General features: G+C 39.3%; 1 pseudogene; it reads left to right on the plus strand.

Annotated features, from left to right (window-relative positions):
* The first annotated feature begins 2,194 nt into the window (after window positions 1-2,194).
* LOC108403698 (large ribosomal subunit protein uL4 pseudogene) lies at window positions 2,195-6,086 on the plus strand (annotated as a pseudogene).
* The last annotated feature ends 237 nt before the right edge of the window (window positions 6,087-6,323 follow it).

A 6,323-nucleotide genomic window follows, 5' to 3' on the forward strand; every position in this document is an offset into this window, starting at 1 on the left:
ATAGGTTTTCAGTCAAGTAAGAGGAGAGCCTGTCATTTGAAATGGGTAAAAGAGCATGGATGAATGTATTTTGAAACAAATATTCACAGAATGGAGAGATGTTGGAGTGATTAAGTACAGCTTGTGAGGGAGACAAACAGGACATGAAACTGAAAAGCTAGAGTAATTCATTCATATTAATTGCGGGGACCTTATGTCTCAGGCAGTGTGCTAAGATTATAGTGTGGATCACTTAGGAGGTTGTTTAATTGGTCCATGAGAGATCTAGTGGCAACTTGAATCAGGATGGCTGTGGTGGATAGAAGTGTGGAAAACAGATGAGAAAACAAAATTTTGAGCATGTTCTAGAATAAGAAATAATTTTTACACTTCAACACAATGTGCGTACACATGGACACATATACAAACACTAGCCCATGTAAATCTATAATGAAGATAAATATTTGTGACTTGAAATTTCCTTGGACTTTTTTCAGCTTCAGTTTTCTATATTCTTTTTCATTAAAATAAAAAAGTGATGATCCTGCCGCATTTAACTGGTACGAAAATTTGGGACCTGCAGTTTGGAAAATGCTGGGTAGATAATTAAGATAATTAAGAATGAAAATAAAATCCTTAATTTATTGATTAAAGGAGTAGGTGATGATGAAGGAAATGTCTCAAGCTTGGCTCTGGAGACTTTACAGTGCTACTGGGTAATTTAAAAGGGAATGTGGTAGTCAGAATTTTATTAAAAAGATAAACAAAACAAAGCAAAACAAATAATAAAACTGAGGGTTCTTGGGAGCCTGAATTGGGGAATGGCAGAATATAGACATAAATAATTAAGCATGAAAGCTGGAAATATTTACTTTTGACTAAATTGCTGAATTGAGTCATGCTAAATATAGAGCATTTTGCTTCAGTAACTGAGTAGACTAGGTTTTGGAATGAATTTATGAGTTTGGTTGTGGACAAGTTGACTTTGAAGTTATTTGGAGACATCCAAGGCTATGTGTCAAGTGGGCAGTCTGACTCATGGTGTCCAGGGCTCAGTGCAACAGCCTGATGTGGAGATGTTGAGCCACTAGTCATCTGCATACTCACTGCTATAGATGTGGAAGCTTCATGTAGGAAGAGATCAGATAATAAGATGAAGAGAAGGCTGAGGCGCAAGCTTTGAGGAGCTCCCAACCATAATGGCTGCTTGCAACTGTAAGGACACAGGGAGGGAGCATTTAAAGAACCAGGAGAAAATGGGGCACAGGATGCGCCAGTAATGTGAGCAGTAGAAGGAAAAAATTCATTTAAATGACAAGGAGATCATTGATGACATTTTAGTACAATTACAAAGGTGGAAACCAGATTGTAGTGTGCTCAGCAGTGTATTTTTGGTGAGAAAAGAAGAGAAAGCAAACACTTCTTAGACATCTGGCTGTGAAGCAGAAGAGGACACTGAGGTGGGAGACAGTTGGCACCGGATGGTACAGGGCCTTGTTTGTTTTGCTAGGGAAATTGGAATTTGTCCCATCATCACTGGGAGCCAACACATTTTTACATAGGAGTGTGATATAACTTTTGTGTGGTAGGTAATTACCTTTGGCGACAGCGTGCAAGATGGGTAAGCCATGTTTGGAATGAGACTGGCAGCAGGCAAGCTCTTTGGAAGTCTATTCCTTAATCCTAGGAAGAGAGGACAGTAATTGAACATCATTTAAATGAGATATGTTATCATAAAGTAACTGAAAGTCTGAGTTTCTTTCCCATGCTTTGTCTCTACATACTTACACCAAATCAATTTCTTCACTTCCATTTTCTATGTTGCTAGATTTTTAAAAAATCCCTACAGAGGAGACTTTATTCCCCTAAGGTATTTTAAAATGAAACATGCTCTCAATATAATAATTATTGGAAGAAGTGGAGCAGTTTCAGAAAGAACTAGTGGGAAACAAAAATAATTAATTTTCACAACTGAAGGCAGGAAGACAACTGACAGGTTCTGAATCTACTCAAGATTTCAGTTTATTTCCCATTAACAATTCATTTACTGAAGGAACAAAATTATGGTACATTTCAGTACATTTAAAAATTAATCTTAAAATTAGGATAATAAAATTCTTTCTTTTAATTGACACAGAAAGCAACTGAGAGCTCCTAATACTCTATGTATTATTCATTTTATAAAATAGTAGGGTTTTTTTCTGTAGGAGCTGCTGGGCTCAGAGGACATGGCTTTCTCCTTTCCCCTCCATGGCTTGTGCTTGTCCACTGCTATCGGTGTACTCTAAAAAGGGGGAGGCATGTGGCAAAATTGCCAATTTCCCTGCTGAGTTCCAGGCTCCCATCCCACCAGATATTATGAACTTTATTCACACCAACCTGCACAAAATCAACAGACAGTTCTACGCTGTCAGTGAGTTAGCAGGTCACCAAGCCAGTGTCAGGGTACTGGTAGAGCTGTGGCTTGAATTCCTAGAGTTCGAAGTGGTAGCGACACCATCCTGGCCAGGGCACTTTTGGAAATGTGTGTCATGGGCAATGCATGCTTGTACCAGCCAAGACCTGGCATCACAGAGTGAACACAACACAGAAGCAGTATGCCACCTGCTTTGCCTGGCTGCCTTGGCTCACCAGCACTGGTCATACTAAAGGTCACTGTATTGAGAAAGTTACTGAACTTCCTTTGATGGTTGAAGATAAAATGTAAGGCTACAAAAAGACCAAGGACCAATTAGACAAAACAAAGAAATACAAGGAATCCAGATTGGTAAAGAAGCTGTCACTATTTGCAGATGACATGATATTGTACATAAAAAACCCTAAAGACTCCACTCCAAAACTACTAGAGCTAATATCGGAATTCAGCAAAGTTGCAGGATACAAAATTAACACTCAGAAATATGTGGCTTTCCTATACCCTAACAATAAACTAATAGAAAGAGAAATCAGAAAGACAATACCATTCACAAGAGCATCAAAAAGAATAAAATACCTAGGAATAAACCTAACCAAGGAAGTGAAAGACCTATATCCTGAAAAATATAAGACACTATTAAGAGAAATTAAAGAGGTCACTCACAAATGGAAACTCATCCCATGCTCCTGGCTAGGAAAAATTAATATAATCAAAATGGCCATCCTGCCCAAAGCAATATAAGGATTTGATGCAATCCCTATCAAACTACCAACAGCATTCTTCAATGAACTGGAACAAATAGTTCAAAAATTCATATGGAAACACCAAAGACCCCAAATAGCTAAAGCAATCCTGAGAAGGAAGAATAAAGTGAGGGGGATCTCGCTCCCCAACTTCAAGCTCTACTACAAAGCCACAGTAATCAAGACAGTTTGGTACCAGCACAAGAACAGAGCCACATACCAATGGAACAGAATAGAGACTCCAAACATTAACCCAAACATATATGGTCAACTAATATTTGATAAAGGGGCCATGGACATACAGTGGGGAAATGACAGTCTCTTCAACAGATGGTGCTGGCAAAACTGGACAGCTACATGTAAGAGAATGAAACTGGATCACTGTCTAACCCCATACACAAAAGTAAATTACAAATGGATCAAAGACTTGAATGTAAGTCATGAAACCATAAAACTCTTAGAAAAAAACACAGGCAAAAATCTCTTAGACATAAATATGAGCGACCTCTTCTTGAACATATCTCCCGGGCAAGGGAAACAAAAGCAAAAATGAACAAGTGGGACTATATTAAGCTGAAAAGCTTCTGTACAGCAAAGGACACCATCAATAGAACAGAAAGGTATCCTACAGTACGGGAGAATATATTCATAAATGACAGATCTGATAAAGGGTTGATATCCAAAATATATAAAGAGCTCACATGCCTCAACAAACAAAAAGCAAATAATCCAATTAAAAAAGAGGCAGAGGAGCTGAATAGACAGTTCTCTAAAGAAGAAATTCAGATGGCCAACAGACACATGAAAAGATGCTCCACATCACTTGTCATCAGAGAAATGCAAATTAAAACCACAATGAGATATCACCTCACACCAGTAAGGATGGCTACCATCCAAAAGACAAACAACAACAAATGTTGGTGAGGTTTTGGAGAAACTGCTGGTGGGAATGTAAATTCGTTCAACCATTGTGGAAGGCAGTATGGCGGTTCCTCAAAATGCTCAAAATAGAAATACCATTTGACCCAGGAATTCCACTTCTAGGAATTTACCCCAAGAATGCAGCACTCCAGTGTGAAAAAGACAGATGCACCCCTATATTTATCGCTGCACTATTTACAATAGCCAAGATATGGAAGCAACCTAAATGTCCATCAGTACATGAATGGATAAAGAAGATGTGGTACATATGCACAATGGAATATTACTCAGCCATAAGAAAAAAAAATCCTACCATTCGCAACAACATGGATGGAGCTAGAGGGTATTATGCTCAGTGAAATAAGCCAGGTGGAGAAAGACAAGTACCAAACGATTTCACTCATATGTGGATTATAAGAACAAAAGAAAACTGAAGGAAAACAGCAGCAGAAGCACAGAACCCAAGAATGGACTAATAGTTACCAAAGGGAAAGGGACTGGGGAGGATGGGTGGGAAAGGAGGGATAAGGGCAGGAAAAAATGAAAGGGGGCATTATGATTATTATGTATAGTGTGGGGGGGTCACAGGGAGGGCTGTGCAGCACAGAGAAGACAAGTAGTGATTTTACAGCATCTTACTACGCTGATGGACCGTGACTGTGAAGGGGTATGTTGGGGGGATGTGGTGAAGGGGGGAGCCTAGTAAACATAATGTCCTTCATGTAATTATAGATTAATGATACCAAAATAAAAGTTAAAAAATAAAAAAATAAAATAAAATAAAATAAAAAATAAATAAAAAGACTAAGGGGATCATTTTGCTTCTTAAGAAACTTAAGGTTTGGAATAAAATAAAAAAAGTTTATGTCTCTTAGCAGATGGGAAATGGCAAGGGCAAAGTGAGAAATCATTGTATGCAGCACAGGAGACCCTGCATCACCTATAATGAGGACAAGAGGATCATCAAGGCCTTCAGAAACATCCCTGGAATTACTTTGCTTAATGTCAACAAACTGAACATTCTGAAACTTGCTCCTGGTGGGTGTAAGATAAATTCTAGCCAGAATAAGCAGGCAAAGAGAGGCAACAAAGGGCCAGGTAATTTATTTAAATACCCCTGGGTGAGGTTCTATGGCCTTCTTGCCAGAGGCCAGAGAAGTCATGCCCGGTTAGGGAGGTGGGGCGCTTATAAGGGATTAGGAGGGGGAGGAGTGGGCAAGCTATCCTAAGGGGTGTTGAGAGGTACGATTGGCTAAAGGTAACATAATAGACAACTATAAACTTTTTTCCTTCCAAGAGGGAGGAGGCTGACATCCGGGTCCCAGTTGGCACATCAGGATGGAATTCAGGGAGAGCTGTCCCCTTTCCATATATGGCACGGACTTTGGGGTCTGGTATGTTCTCCCCCTATGGCATCTCTCTGTTCTGTTTGCATGTCCTTGTTTTTCCTTTCTCCAGCCTAACAGTGGGCATGTGGGACATTTCTGTATGTGGACTGAAAATGCTTACCACAGTTAGATTATCTGCATGGCACTTGGTGTAAAGCTGCCTCCATTAAGAGTAACTACAACCTTCCCACATGCAAGATGCTCAATACAGACCTTAGCAGAATCTTCAAAAGCTCAGAGACCCACAGGGCCCTCTAAGCTCCACACAAGAAGAGTTTTTGCAGAGCCCTCGAGAAGAATCACCGGAACCTCTCAGAATACTGTTGAAGCTAACCCCATATGCAAAGACCATGTTCCAGAACACAATTCTTTGTCAGGCCCAGAATTATACACTCTGGAATGAAAAGGCAGCAGCAGTACAGGAGCCAAATCAGGTGAGAAAGAGATTACATGTTTCAGGCCAGAAAAGGAAAGAAGGCTCTTGGTTTTAAGAACCAGAAGTCATAAAAAAAAGCTGCAGCAACCGAGACACCAGCAACTGAGAAGACTCCTCCTGAAAAGAAACCTACCAAAAAGAAGACAAGAAAGCTGCTGCATGAATTTGAATTTGTTTGTTCCATAAAGGTCAAATCGTTTTGAATGGCTAATTTTGAATAAAGACCTGTTCAAAGAGGCAGTAAGAAAAAGAAGTAGTGGGGCAACTAAAAACCTTAGTCTAGATAAAATTATGCTTTCCTCTTCAATTAAAGTGTTGAAACTTTGAAATGATTAACCATAAGTAATAAAAAAAATCCACTCCAAGTACATGTTTTCATTTTTTTTTCCTTAGCTTCCCCTAGACAATTTTCCATAACAGGAGGACATGCCAATTACATT

Source organism: Manis javanica, chromosome 2 (genome assembly GCF_040802235.1).
Source record: "Manis javanica isolate MJ-LG chromosome 2, MJ_LKY, whole genome shotgun sequence".
In the NCBI taxonomy this organism is placed as follows: domain Eukaryota; kingdom Metazoa; phylum Chordata; class Mammalia; order Pholidota; family Manidae; genus Manis; species Manis javanica.